The following is a 16,502-nucleotide window of genomic DNA, read 5'->3' on the forward strand; positions in this document are numbered from 1 at the left end:
TAAGCCTACAATGACAGATGACAAATATCTAGGTATCATCCAAACACAAATTAAACTAGTATGCCTTATTCTCACATCAGAACTGCATTTGAATAAAATACATCACACAGCTGCCCATTTTCCAGCAAAAAAAAAATATATATATATATAAAAATAAAAATTAATAAATAATAAAATTCAATTTGGTAAGAAATATTTCTGGAGTGTATCAAACAAACTTTTGACTCATCTATACTTAATGAAAAGGTGACTGAACTATCTGCAATGGGATGGCTCATCAGGAAAGATTACCCTACATAAAAATTCTGGGTTGGAATTTTGATGGTCACTGTCTGAATAACATTTTAACATGATAATCTTTCCAGTGTTGTAGCTTAATCATAGTTATCATCCAGTTATCATAAATTTTATCAAGCCATTATCTGGAAAGGGTATCCAGCTGACATAAAATTGCATTTGGTAATAAACACATCTGCCATCTATGGCATTACCAAAGCCTGTGCTGGCCTGTGGACTAGGTATACGGTCTAATTAAGCAGATGGCAAAAGGGTAAAAATGGTAGGTTGCCAGTCAAAAAAGAAAATCTAATGTAAAAGTTACAGAATGGCAGCAATCCACTGGAATGGTGGAGAGTTCTATGTTGAAGTACTGTAAAAGGTATTTTGCATTATATATCTCCTTGCCATTACAGCTAGGATCCATGACATACCATTCACTAATTCTTGGAAAGTCAGCTGAACAACTTTTTGAGCTCATGATATACTCAACATACTGTTTGTCTAATTTAACTGACCATACAAAACCTAAATGTGTGCTGGAAGGGCAAAAGTTTGATTCTGTAGCAGATAAGTTATTATGGTTACTATTATGAACGGTCACTGTCCCTTCATTACGATGGAGTACTGTCGATATTGTGACAGAGTGCCAAGTATCTGGTTAATGCACTTACCATTCATTATTGTTACCTCACAACAGCCAGACAACTGAACCCTCATCACAGGTACTAAACGACTGAATACTCTAATGGCAACAGTGATCCCTTAACAACTTACCAGTATTGCAGAAAATCAGACTAAGTTCATCAAAACAGGTGTGAGGTAGTCTTGTAAGTAATTAAATTAATCAAAGGGCATCACTTCATCAACAACTTTAAAAGACTAAGTATTTCCCTGATTTCAAAAGTCTAAGTACTTCCCTGGTCCTAAGTCACTTCAAGTTAATTGAAGGAAAACAGATCAATTACCACTATGTTTCTACCTAAACTAAATATAGTCATAACTAAATGCATGTATAGTGGTGAGAAATGAAATACTTATAAAAATTTTGAATACACAAATTTATTATCCAACTCAAAATTTATAAGTGAAATTCACAATATCAGGGAAAATTACTGTTACTTGAAAACAAAGTAAAGTTTAATTAATTCTTGAATAAATTAAGTAAAATAAAATCAAAATTAATTTATCACAAAATTCAAAAAAATTAATTGAATTGAAATTCAAAAGTGTTAAGTAATATTTGAAATTTGAAAATTAATTCACAAGTGCTAAACAACAATAAAACTTGAAAAGAATTCTCAGTATATGCAAATTAATTCACAAGTGTTAAATTCAATTAAATGGGCATCACTTAACTAATGAAAATAATTAAGTTAATTAAATTGTGAACGCAAATGAAAACAGAAAAATGTGGAGAATACCAAAATTGCAAAAAGTATTAATCACACAGAATATAAAATAAAAACACACACTTCAATAAGAAAATGAATAAATGGACAAAACTAAAAATCACTTCAAATGAAACAAAACACAAAAATTTGCAATGTGTAAAAATGTAAATCTTTTCACTCAAACTATTGTAACCATTAGTTATTAGTTCTCTACTATAAGATTCAGGGCCTCTGTAACAAGGTTTTTTGGACTTTGCTCCTTGTCAAAGCATCGGATGTAGCTGAAAGTTGACATATGTATATTATACAACCACACACAAATTTTGTCAGAATTATCAATAACCTTAAACCCGATAGTTTTTTTTAATTTTTATAGAGTAAAAATGATCTAGCCGACGCCATGGCCATGATTACGAGCCAAGAGTCGAAAAAAACATTCATTACGTAAGCAAGGTAAACAAACACCTTTTGACTAAATGTTGCCCTGCCCATCCACCAGACAGAAATTCCATCAGCTCTGAAACCCAAAGACTTTATGAATGGCGGAACGATACATAGATGTGGGTGGGGTATCAGTGCTAGCGTAGTAATACTACTGTAGCAGTAGTGCCCGCACAGTATAGCATAATATACATGAATTAAGTGTTTAGACCAACTGCTGGGATCCTTGAGGATCATTTAGCACTTCTTACAACTACTCGAGAAATTAGTTTTTAAAGCCAGAAGTTAAATTTTCTAATCCAACAATGCCCATGGTAGCCTTCAGTGTTATCCTGAATTATAACGAGGCGAAAGTGGGTGGAGCCTCATGAAGTCACCATTCTGACGATAATTATTGGTGAAGGTTTAAATCCAATATACGGTACCGGCTATTTCTTTTCAGTAAATAGGTAGATAGCCAATAAATAAAAATTGTTTGACATTGGATATAGCAGTTATCAAATCAAGCTTGTCTACTATGTTTTTGGTAATTACCAACTACTCCCTACATCTTGTCAATCTGATTGTGACCTATAAAGTAGACTGTAATTTCTTTGGAAACTTATTTTGGGAGTTAGACTAATAATCGAAGTGTTTTTGTATTTATTAACATATTTTGTTGGTTTGTTCATTATGACAATTATCAGTGGAGAGGTTCCAGAGTTCATAAAGGTGTACTGCTTTGCTTGTATTTAAATTTGTATGTCATTGTTGCCAGAGGTTTAGCCTTCGTTACGTATAGCCAATCATCCATCGAGAAAGAGGGAAGAAATGATGTCATAAGTTACGTAACGAGTGCGTTCGAAACCTTTTCTCTGAGTAACGTTGGCCTGTCTTCAAAAAAGGTCCCTTTTACATTATAAGTACCAATTTATTTCAACCTACGTAGTGCAGAATACACTCAAAATTTATGTGTTGATATAATATGTATTCTGAATAAGCGTTATATTTATGAAATGCATAGATAAAAAGTTATTGCGAAAAAACCGTGTTACAGAGGCCCTGAATCTCATAGTAAACCATCGTAACCAATAGTTATTAGTTTCTTACCAAACCATCATAACCATCAGTTATTAATTTTTACCAAACCATCATAACCATTAGATGTTAGTTGCAACTACTAAAAACATAACACACTTTACCTTCTTGGTATACCAATTTTCTTTCTTTGCTGCAGTTTGTTCAAAAATTCACCACAATTCACAAAAAATAGGCGCCATTACACACTAATATAATGTTTGTTCAGATTCCACAAAAACACTAAATAATACTAAACTCTAAGAAATATCAAATCTGAAATCTAAAAGTTACGAGTGACCATTCAGTAAGCATGAAATTGTTACGTTACTTTGAAATCAAAAGTACCGTGCGATGGAGAGAGAGAGAGAGAGAGAGAGAGAGAGAGAGAGAGAGAGAGAGAGAGAGAGAGAATGTCTGAACGCAACACTGTTTTAAGATGCAATGAAAAACTTCCTTACGAAAGCTGGGCAGTGGAGATGACAAAAGGGATTTTGACGTAAGGAAAAATCTATTTCTGGGCGATTGGTTCGTGTCGCCCAGCGAAATATCCCTTTAATCCATTATTTCTAAGGTAAATGCACTAACACATACCAGAGAATAAATAAAATAAAGAAAAGGTCAGTATAACTGACTCGCTCACCCTCCAAGAGGGCGTCGGTATGAACACTAGGGCGAGTGAGACCACTACCACGAACCTCTTACCAATAGAAATCTCCTACGACAAAACCCCCACAAGAGGGGAGCCGACCCACAGAGTGGGCAGCAACTACTACTACTCCATCCCACGCTACCGACTGCTGCGCCTCTGGTGGCCATCCCAAAGTTAGCAGACAATCTTGAGCGCAGGGATGGGTAGGGTGGGATTTCGCTGGGCGACACAAACCAATCGCCCAGAAATAGATTTTTCCTTACGTCAAAATCCCTTTTCTGGGCTCAGTTCGTGTCGCTGCGCGAAATCGTACCAGAGAATTAGCACAAGATTGTAAAAGAAAATAAATAAATAAGGTCTCAATAAAACTTAAAATAAAATAAAGTATTATAATTGCCAAAAAAATATACATATACACAATTATACAAGTTAGAAAAATATTCCTTAAAATTACCTTAAAGTTAACATATATGTACAGGGCTTACATGGAATATATGTTGAACTTAACATCTGTGTATAGTTATTATATACAGTAGTAAATAAAGCAATTATAATAATAAAATGATTCTGAACAAACTTAGACTATAATCTAGTAAATAAATTTATGTCTTAATATACAAAACCCGTAACCATTGTAAATGTAGAGGTGTCACCCTAGCATAAAAAAATAAGGGGACCACATCATAGAGATCATATATACAAACAATTGTGGGTGACCCTTGCAAAAAAATAAGGGACACCCACTGTACCATCACAAGAGCAGCTAAGACTCAAGGTAGAACGTAGATGAACATGGTAGGTATGGACAAACTGTGAATGAGGTAGGTAGAAAGGAGATCTGGATCTTCAACTTAAGATTTAAGCAGAGTCGGGGGAAACTATGTTACCCGCCGCAACTGCTGAAAATTTCAGAGCTTCCAAGGACTTTAAGTAATGACGCTTAAATACTGTCGGCGATTTCCATCCAGTATACTTTTTCAAATCATCAAAATTCATGTGTTGGAAATAGTTAATTGAGGTGGCAACTGCCCTGACTCATGAGCTTTAGGGAAGGAATCAGGGTTGGCTTGCTTAATAAAGTACAGGATCTGTTGCCTGATACCTTTAATAGATAAAGTACCACCTTTCTCTCTCCTAAAGAGAGGACCCGAAGAGGATGAGGATGTTCTAGGACAGAAAGGCTCGTAAGGTCGCTACCGACAAAGAGAAAGATCTTGCGGAATGGGGGGGGGGGGGGGGGGGTATAACCTTCCACGGTTCCCACCTCAATAAAGGTGATCCTCGTTCTTTGCTAAAAAGCTACGTTCCGGAGAGAGAAGAACTTCCCCTGAGGGAAGAAATTGTATATGATTCGGATCTCTGGATAACGCCGACAGTTCTGAAATTCTAGCTCCTGAAGCCAAGCTTAATAAAAATAGAGTTTTTCTTAAGAGCATTATAAATGAACATGTCGTATTGTCTGTTTCTGAAGCCAGCTTTAGAACATCATTCAAGAATCACGACACTGACGTAGGCCTTACTGAAGGTCTAAGTCTAGCACAAGCCTTGGGAATAGACGAGAAGTAAAAGAATCTGTCAAGCTATATTGAAACCGAGTTGAAAAAATCTTCTTCAAGGCTGACTTGTTTGTCGTAATAGTGCTAGCTGCTAAGCCTTTTTCAAATAAAGATCTGAAAAAGGATATAGCTGAATTGATTGTCATGATTCTAATATCTGATTCTCTCAGGAAGATTGCGAACTTTTTGACTGCAGCATCATACTGTCTCAAAGTTGAATCTCTTTTGTCAGATTCCAAGAAAAGAATATTTCGTGGATCGATATCTGCATCTTTTTTAGCCGCAAACTTCATGAAGTCCATAAAGTTAGGGTTTTGAGAATTCCTGAGGAAGCGAACACAGTCTTCGTTTGTACTGACTGGGAGAGCCTGGGATTGGGAATCCGAAGAGGACGAAGACCCAGTTCCAGAATCAGAGGGTACCAATTGCTCTTCGGCCAGTCTGGGGCTACTAGAGCTACTTTGCATGAACACCCTCTGGGCATTGAACTTGAAGAAGTAGAAATACGTACCTCTAAGATTCCTGATGGATAGCTATTTGGTAGTAAGCTATACAGCCTTCAGATCTGCCAAAAGCTTGAAGTCACTTAACTGACAGAAGCTAACATGGAAATGAAGTTACCACCCAAAGTCGAGCTTGACAAAAGAACACAATTAGTGGTGAAAGGCCAATGACCACTCTCCAACCTTAGCTACTATATCCACCTGGGAGGGATGACTGCAGAAGCCTGGAAAGTAGTCATCTCTAGCTTCTTCCTCCAGCATTTCTATACCTCTGCAGACAGTGCACATGAGCTGGATGATCCCAAAGAATAAATTGGCAATAGGAACAATCTGTAACAAAGGGGAGGGAATTGGTGCTAGAAGGGTAATTTTTGAGTCCCAAAGGATCAGATTACCCATGGGTCTACATACCATTGCTGCAATATTGCCTGATCTATTTGTATTTTTCATAGCTAACAAACCCTCTGTCTTAACAACATGATAATCATCTTGTCCAGCTGGAAATTGGTTATAAACAATCAATAGATTGTAAAGCAGCAACAGAAGTGTCAATATGCACAGCGGTTCAGAATGGTGACTGCCACAGCAGTGGTGTCCACTGATGCTAATACTATCCTAAGAACATTCAACTGAAGCCAAATGTTCCAAAAGTGTTGAAGGTGGTTCGAAAATGCCTTCAGCAGCTTCTTCACCTCCTGATAATGTTGCAGAAGTGAGAACTAAGTGGGAACTGTGGGGGAAATAGGGAATACCTTTGCAATAACTTAAGTTCCAGCAAGATAGAGTTCAGGTGGATCCCCATCCAGACCTCACATACGCTCCTTGGACTGAGCAAGGTGAGGACAAGCGGACACCATCACAAAAGACGTGGGAATCAAGGCCAGGAAACATACTTGCTCCACCTGGGAAGTGACCACACAACACTCTCAAGACAGTTAACAGATAACACGTACTCCTGAACTCCACAAAATGAAATGTTACATACGAGGGTCAACATGACAAAGCTTGTAAACACACATTAACGCCCTTGGGCATTTGTGCTGTCCATGGTAGTTAGAATAATCAAGGATGTTACGTAATCTGAAAGGAAGAAGCCAAAGTTACCAATCACTTACAATAACAGCCATGGTGAAGATTAATACAATATGACTGTTCTGCAAAGCATCAGAAGAGAAATTGATGCTGTCAGTCAAGTGAATGAGTTATTCTCACCCCTTAACTCTCTAACAACTTACCAACTAACTAACTAACCACCAGAGAGTATAGAAAGAATGTAATCTCTGAAAAAGAAAGAAAAAAATTCATATTCTTGTAAAAACCATTTTTACACTTATGTATATGATATCTTGCTCTTTGCTCTGGTAGAAGTTTTCCCAAGTGACCCAGAGGAAAAAAAAAAAAAAAAAAAAAAAAAAAGCCTTACATCCCCTCAGTGTTGGAAAATTGTTGTGCTAACCTTGTTTTCTCATAGGTGCTGAAGGAGGTTGAGGGATGAAGTGTGTGAACTGTCAATTGTCACTTCTATCGTCTTCAAAAAAAATTTTGAAGGACGGTTGTCTATCAATGCCTGACTGCTTAGGGTCCCTCCTAGGCTCGCATAACTTCCACAATTTAGATCTGGTACCATGGCTGCCTCTACTCAGGTGACCCATTTTCACGATTATCACTCTGCTTTTAAGTCCTTGACATCTTACATTAAAGCTCATACCATCACTGAAAATTAAACAGGATTTAAAAACTCCAATTATTAATGAAAGTAGCGCAGTAAATACAAGCTCTACTCAAGTTTATAAAAATATGAAAATGGTTACATATAGCAATGTACTGACTACTGATGGATATGCTAATGTAGACTCTGATCTGCATTCGAGTATATGAAGCCACTGAACAAAACTTAATAAAGGATAGAGCAAGGCCTGACGTTAATCTTTAATATTTTGTACAATTAACTAGTTTCTAAAGAAAAATTACGCTGTACAGTACTTGGTCACATAACCACAATAGTATTTTCTATCCAAAACGAGAAGTTATTTTACAAGATGCTTTTCTAATCAGTTCAATAAACTCACTGATAAAATTACTTGCCTTTCCATTCTTTGGGAATTTATAAAAGTATATAAGAATTCTTCATGTCTATTGGCTTCATATACACTTACTTCCAAGGTCCCCATCGAGTTTCCTGTTGACAAGACAACCCTGGCTATTTTGAAGTAGAAGCAAGACTTTAGATCCATACCAATCAGAAATCCTGAATGAATAAGTTAAAAAATTTTCAGGATGTGCCAACGGCCATCCACATAACCCTTCCAAGTCAAGCAACCTTCTACATCTGTCATACCAGCTTAATCTTAATTAAACTATTCAAGAGAAACTGTAATAGCTCATAACCAAAAGATAAGAATCACAATGCTCTGTGACCTAAACTAGCTTTAGCAGTAATCCCGCATAACATGTCCATTCTCTCCAGTCATTCAAAGCTGTCACTAACCAAGCACTACCTCATTCGAACTAAGCACTACTTCATCCTCTATCTACCTAGGTAAAGACTGGCAACTACACTGGACACCTGGGAAGAGAGACCAACAAAAAAGTTACCTTCATACTGTTACTTGAGAATTTAAAGTTACTATTAAAAGATTAAAGCTATAAAGTTCCACACAAGTCCATACTTGAATGGTCCACGCCAAATAAAATCATAAAACTCTTTTACCTGTAATGCAATCAGAAAATTAAATAAATATTTTCTTATTTCAAAAGTTTAAAAGGAATTCCTTATGCTTCTTAAATCACTGATAGCACCAAGAACAACCTGAATATCAAGTGGACTCATACCCACGTTCATGGCTGTCATGAATACAAAATATGAAATCAGCATTACGTACTTGTATCATGCATACTAGTTCCAAGTTGGAAGAGTATTTCGCGCTCTGCTACCAATCCGGTGGTCCGAAGTTCAATTCTCGGCTCGGCGAACGCAGAACCAGTGGAATTTATTTCTGGTGATATAAATTTATTTCTCGATATTATGTAGTTCCAATCCCACAATAAGCTGTAGGTCCCATTGCTAGGTATCCAATTGGTTCCTAGTTAAGTAAAAATATCTAATCTTTCGGGCCAGCCCTAGGAGGACTGTTAATCAGCTCAGTGGTCTGGTAAAACTAAGATATACTTAACTTATCATGCATACGTACGGTACTGGCTATCTGACATGCCTAACTTCAAAATTATACATGGTTCACTACTGTACTTTTGTTACAAGCTGAAAAATTTCAACAATCTTACAAGCACCGGCAGAAACCTTAAAGGTACTGAATGGATGGAAAAAAAATCCTTTATTATTCTGTGTGTATGGAACAATGTGTTGTGATTCAAAATTTACAACATGTGGAGAATTCTGGGGAAAAATCTGGTTCTTCACCATTACTGTTTTAAATGTTGGACGAGTCTGATGTCTTGAGTGAAAAGCAAACAGTGGTAAATGCGGCTGCTGTGGTCAATGTAACTTTCAAAAACAGCTAGACAAAAATAATCAAAGTATGTATACTCACAATTAACTAGTTACTTCAAGCTGAAGAAAATTTTGACATGTTCCTTGTTAAATGCATGGTCTTACTGAAACTAAGATCTTATATCTTAGCCTTAGTAGTCAACCTTCTCAAAAATTATAATATACTCAATTAAGCACCTGTAGTCTTAAGTCCACAAAAATAAAAATGACAGTCATAAATTCCCTCTCATTGTGCATTACTATTTAGTATATCTCTAATAGGCAATCAACTACATACTCTAAAGAACTAGCTAAAACAATCCCTAATAGTAAGCAAGTTTTAGGTCTTAAAACAGTCTTTTCAATTTTAGCCCAGTTGAAAAAAGACGATATAGTAAAAGCTTATCCATCTTACTGACATACCCTGAAACTGGGACTTATACATTTCATATACAAAGGATTGAAGTCTGTAGTCTAGTACCAAAGTCTTTGAAGACCATACCCATATAACCAAGAGCAGTTTTCTATCTGTAGTATTAAATGTGATGCTCATGAAATACAACTAAAAAATACTCATATCTAGTAGGACGAGTCTTGAAATGAAGAAGCAATTCCACGGTTATGTATGGGTATTAATACATTTAAAAATGAAGCCTTTTCTAAAAGTTTCGCTTAGTTTTATTTCAAATATATTTGTACCCATACATAGTATATCAACTGTGAATTTGAAGACACATTTCAGCATCAGGCTTAATACTACTCTGTTTGCTACAACTTTTAGGCTTGAACTAAAATGTGAAATAGTTTGCCTATTGCAGTTGTAGTCTTCTTGTCTCCAGATATTTAAGTGAGAAGCAAATTCATTCCTGCAGTGTGCTGGTGTCTCTTCAATTTCCAGTGTATTAGGTTGATTTTCTATTTCCAATATCTTTTATCACATTTTCCTTTAACTTGTCTTTCTCTGCAAGTTGATTTTCCCTTGGAACCCTTTTGGATTTATAGTCTGCTGACTCTGTCCATAAGAGGTTTGATCTGATGATTAAAAGAAAGAAATTAACAGAAAATGCTTTACTCTTTGCAAGGTAACATCACTCAAAATAAAAAGTTTTCTTTAAATCTTCCGGTGTTGTCAGGACCATTCTCTAAATTACTTTTACACAACTAAATGCTATTCCATATAACCTATAAGCCAGTTTGGTTTTCAATCCTATTCCATAGAGCCTCTAAACCAGTTTGGTTTCCAAAACTGGGACAAAGACATTTTCCATTAAATTGAATATACAGAGTCTAGTACAGTAATCTACTACCAATTACTGTACTCTATTGATTCTATATCATGTTTCTTGAAATATAGAAAATTCTAAAATAAGAAAAAGTTAGGAACTTCATCCAAATATTCTTTAATTCATTTGATATTGTTGCAGGCTACTACTCAAAACAGCTAAACAAATATCTAGCATAAGCCTGTTCCTAGCTACAAGAACTCATCTTTTTTTTTAAAGATTTTGGATTATTGCTCCTAATTCTTCCCCTTGTAATACATTCAACACTGATCACGTACAACTTCAACATGAAATAAAGATTCTTATGTATTGAATTTTATGCTATGATTGACATTCTTGGCTTAAAGTTAGACATCAAAATTCAGATTCCAATAATTTTTTTCCATATGATAATGATATCCACTTGAATGCTTCATTTCCTCCTGTATATACCACAGACAAGTAAAGTAAAATTTTTCAATCAAAAGACTGGTGCTTTTACCAGTGTTCTTGCTTGTTTACAGAGGGTTTGAAAATTTAACACATTGTTTTCATGAAAATGGGCCGACACTATGTTTTTAATGTGAAACATATAAATGATTGTGCATGTAATTGTGCAGTAATTTCATTAAAACTGCATTTTATAATTATATATTTATCTTGTTTAAACAGGTAGTGGACCACTATCAAAATTCAAATGGTCCACTTTTTGGCCACTGCCTTTTATTTTTAGGGCAAGCCAAATCATAGCTCTCATAAAAAAGGATGTAAATTTCCTGGATCAAAACAGAAATCACAAAAATTTAACTAGTTGAAAATAGTTAAAATTAAAACTAAATTAAGGCAGCCTACTCATGACCAAAAAAAAAAAAAAAAAAAAAAAAAAAAAAAACTATCTTACAATGTCAAATAAACAAGATTAACTATCCAGTGTCATTACCACCTGAATCAGTTAATGTATTGGGCAGTCCAAACTGTTCCTAACACTGCTAAAGTCTATTTCACAAAGGAACAGTTTGTATACAACTCAGATTATTCAATGTAAAGAAATTCAAGGTTAAAGAAAATAAGTCTCTTTCTCTGATATCTTATGCTATCCTTGCATTAGCCTTGCTCCTAACCTAATTTTACTTTTTTGGAATTTTAGACCAACCACTGTATGCAGTGCATTTATTTTTCAGCAAACAGATATGCTCCACACTTTATTTTGTGGTTTTCTTGTGTTTCTTTGTATTTCTGACCTCATTTTTGCATCAGACCAATCAATCATCTTAAAGTTAATAGCATCCAGATTAACTTCCATTTGAAAGGGTAAACAGTGTGAGGTCTCAATGAAACAGAACTGGGTACTGATTACAGCAGTGTGCAAACGGAAAAAGAGTGCCCGACCCCTTGGGGCCCACGACTTGCACTGAGGAATTTGTGTTAAACAGCATTCAATAAAATGGTGATAAAGGACATAATGGACATACATTGATGAATTATATAGCAGTGGAAAGGCCAGGAATTTCTACATATAACCATATACCTGTGATTTTTGCTGTTTAGCTAGATGAGACACAAGATTGTGATTAGTGGGTAACGAAGGTCTTGACACAGGTCTTTACAATCTAGGCAAGACAAGATTGTTTTACACATTCTTCATCATAATATTAGTGCATAAATTTTTCCTCCTTCACTATCTGTCGATCTCGGTTGAACCCCAATGGAAACTCAAATCAGTGCCCTCTAGTAAATACTCAACCTAAGACTGCCACCAATTCTGCTAACTTGTTAGGTTAGGTCTAACTGATTGAATTTTGATAACTTGAGAATTGATGTTAAAAATCAATTACGTTCTGAGGAGAGGCCTAGCCTTAGGACAAAATGGTAATTCTTAAGTATTTCGCAGTGTTTAGTACTGGCCCCTGGGGGTTAATTATGGTCGTCCGAATAAATATTACTTAAAATTCTTGTTCGGGAGGTAAAACTGCATAGAAAAACCGCAACTGCCTTAGTTTAGGCCGCCGCGGGATAGTAATATAGATCTACCCAAACGAAACTACGGTTTTCCTTAGGTATGTCCGACATAGGTAAGGTCAAGATGGAATAACATAAGGTGAGATCGTCGGTCGCTCGGTTCCCGCACTGTGACGTCACAGGTGCGCGTCGACTGGGCAGTGCACTTAATGATTATGTATGTTTTAACAGTAATTTGTTGCTATGCTGGTGTTCACAATTTCCATATAGGAAAATACTTTCTCTCTCTCTCTCTCTCTCACTTAAACCACAGTTATATCAAGATATCTAAGACCTTACCATACAGAATATAATCTTGTTGGAATACAAATAACGAAAGTAACGAGGGTGAATGAATATATATATATATAAAAACTTTGCAGACTTTTATTGAATTAGCGTATTGTTCTTTTATTTACCAAAAATTACTGAAGAATTTTTTTCATTTTGTTTACACCTTTTTAAAGAAATTCTGACTTCCTTTCAGCATTTAATATCTTCATCCTAAAATGTATTTTGCACCTAATAAAGAACTTCATTGCTTCCTCTGGAGCATCAATGTTTAATTCCCTGACAATATTAACTAATTTCGTAATCCCATCAACGCCTGGTTTCAACTGTTCCCCATGAAAAGATTTAAAAAGTGTTATTCCATTTCCTTTCAATTACTGACAAATTGAGGACTGGGCCTAAACAACACTTTCCTCTTCACTTTGGAGATCCAGTCGTTGTTTAGGCCTTCAGTTTCTGGGAATCCTTAGGAAGGATATTTATTTCTGTACTTAAGAGCTATATAACCTCCCAGATAATTTAAGGCTTCAATTTCTATACCATTTTCAGACTACTCCAAGATCTACTAAATCCTCTTCCTCCAGCTCATTTGGTAGACCTTCCTGAGGAATTCTTATCAAGAGATGAGCAGAGATACATAATTCAGAGTATAAGTCAACATGACTGGAGTCACTTTCTTCAGGGGTTTTGGAAACCCAAGACTTACCTGGTTCCATAACACTAGTATTGCTCATACATGGCATGTTATCATAATTGGGAGCAACATTATGACCGTGATTGCTTAAAATGTTATTCTTACCTAACAAGAAATTCCTCAGTCTGCACTTGAACTCAGTCTATACTCTGACCCCACGATATCCTTTAGTGGCGTTCTTAAGAAATAAAAGATCTAGGCCTATTATTGTCTGCACAGGAAGACGTAAGTACGTCACTACGCATAGGTCTAATCACCTGTTCGAACAACTTTACATTCATAAAATGAAGTATAAAAGAAAAAAAATTGTACGGCCTTAATCAGATAATTTCTTCATTCATTGATTAGGCTAGGCCTAATCTAACTTAGTACTTCATTTCAAGAATTTAGTCTAGGCTACTTATCAACCGAAGATATGTCACTAAAACTTGCAATAATGAGATTGTAAACAAATTGTTAAACCATACCTGACTTTATGTCCTTAACAGGTAAATTTAAAGAGGGAACTGCGGTTTTCTTTATTCTGTGATAACTTCTCTGGTAAAGTTGTGGTAGCAGTTCATGTTGAAGATTTCTTTCTAATCTCCTGTCCGGAAATGGGCAGAACAAATCCTGGCATCCTTAACATTAATGTTATCACTTCTTTTACATGCATTAATCCATACTTTGGACACCTAGGGGTCTTTAGGGAACCTGCGAAAACAAATCCCATACTGTCTGGAACTATTAGTGCACCCAAATATGGAATACACACCCAGAATCGTGAACTGCAACAATGCAACTGACGGAGTGACAACTGACAAGTGCATCGCCCAGTCGATGTGCTCCACTGACGTCACTGAGCGAGGGAAATTAGCGATCGGATCCCTCGGTGAACACACCTTATGTTATTCCATCTTGGGTAAGGTGGTGGCCTCATTCTACTATACAGTGGATGTAACGCCTTGCTTGGTTATGGCGATCTATTTCCTATAAAGGTATAATTAGATACAGATGAAAATGCAAGATATATTATGATTGGGGAAGGGGGTGGGGGCCGCCGACCTATTTGAAGGGGCCATTTATGTACAATAGCAGCAAGAATAATATAGGAACCTTACCTGCCTAATTTAACCCATAGGTTAACTAACTAGCTATAGTTTCATTACTTTGCACAGTTTTAACCAATAATAGTAAATCAATTATAGTTTTAAGTATATTTCAAGACAGAAACGGCAGTTTGCAATGCTTACACATCTCAAGAAGCTCATTAAAACGCCAGAAGGTTGTCACTCTTGTCAGTGGTTAGAGAGGGGGCCTAGCCCTATCAGCTCAGCAGCACGCTCTCACGAGTCAGTAGGCCAAGACAGCTTACTAAATCTCACAGATTTCGCGATGATTTCTTCCATTTGTCGCTAGAAAGGGAATTTCGATCATAATTTCCATTTAACTGTATCGTCATTGTACACTTTCCTTTCAACAGAATACTTACAAATGTTTTTTTTTTATTTCACAAATTAGATATGTATGTCTTTTAAATCTTAATTTCACTGAAATTAATGTTTATAAAGTTACCAGCTCATGCTTTAAATCTCGTTTTTAAACAGTGAACAATGTAGCCAATGACTAAATAATTATTTTCTTAACAAATTTTAATTTTACTTTATTAGATTTATTATACTTCATCATCATCTATTAGCTATTAAAAATATTTATTTAAAAAGCTCTCATATGAAGTATCTAAATTTATAAGCAAACTTTCATAATGCAATTCAAATAGTTTTTACATTGTAAATTTATTTTACGATCCTTGAACAAGGATTATGGTTGTTGTTCTGCTCGTTGCTATGACAACGGGTTACTCTTTTTCACAGAAAACCATGAATCAGTGAGGAGACATGTGTTCACTAGTAGCGTAAATTGTCCCAGCTATTATATTGTGGGGCTTTTAAATGTCAAAATTCATACTTAGACATTATCCTTTTAATACATACATACATACATACATACATACATACATACATATATATATATATATATATATATATATATATATATATATATATATATATATACATGTGTGTATATGTGTAAAATCTAATGGTACCAGATACTTATGACATTGTAATAGCCACAATGCCCTCTTAACTTCTCAAATTCTTTGCTCTTTTTTGGATACGCTTGTCACTACAAAGCTTTGAAGTTGGAGCTCAAGGCATTGTAGTGACAAGGTATCCATAAAAAAGAGCAAAGATATTGACAAATTGATAAGGTATTGTGGCTATTACAATTTCATGTATGTATATATATATATATATATATATATATATATATATATATATATATAATAGATATAGATATAGATATATACATATATATATATATATATATATATATTATATATATATATATATATCTATATATACTCTATATCTATATCATATATATATATCTATATATCTAATAAAAGGAGCCCATAAAAACACCAAAATGTAGAGAGAAAAGTACTATATTTCAGAGACTGCTGTCTCTCTCTTCAGGTATATGAATGAGAAAAGTTTACAGAAAAGGTGGTATTTATACCAAGAGATTCGTCCACAAGTAAGCCAATTTAGGTCACCCCCGCTGATAATCTTCCTTTAATCTTCTTAAGCGTTGGTTGAATGAACACTGCGTCGACGATATCTGATATCCAATTCCCTTTTGAGATGTTCATTACCTGCTTCTCTTTTATTAAGGCCGATTCCATCATTTGACTCTTGTACCGGCAGTTGCTGCTATAAATTACACGTGACATATTCCAGTTTATTCTATGGTTATGTTCATTTATATGGTTGAAAATAGCCGAGTTCTGTTGTCCATACCTAACCGACCGTTTGTGTTGTATTAATCTCTGGGGAAGTGATTTACCTG

General features: G+C 35.4%; 1 long non-coding RNA gene across 1 annotated transcript in view; it reads right to left on the reverse strand.

The window, feature by feature from the left end:
• The window catches only part of LOC135201783 (uncharacterized), a 30,841-nt gene extending 15,923 nt beyond the window's left edge, over positions 1-14,918 (reverse strand). Inside the window, exons 1-3 of the long non-coding RNA XR_010311606.1 lie at positions 14,843-14,918; positions 8,761-10,397; positions 7,335-7,591 (exon numbers count right to left, since the gene is read on the reverse strand). This is a non-coding gene — a long non-coding RNA (uncharacterized LOC135201783). The remainder of the gene's footprint in view (positions 1-7,334; positions 7,592-8,760; positions 10,398-14,842) is intronic.
• Positions 14,919-16,502: the final 1,584 nt, after the last annotated feature.

This window comes from Macrobrachium nipponense, chromosome 28 (genome assembly GCF_015104395.2).
Source record: "Macrobrachium nipponense isolate FS-2020 chromosome 28, ASM1510439v2, whole genome shotgun sequence".
Taxonomy (NCBI): domain Eukaryota; kingdom Metazoa; phylum Arthropoda; class Malacostraca; order Decapoda; family Palaemonidae; genus Macrobrachium; species Macrobrachium nipponense.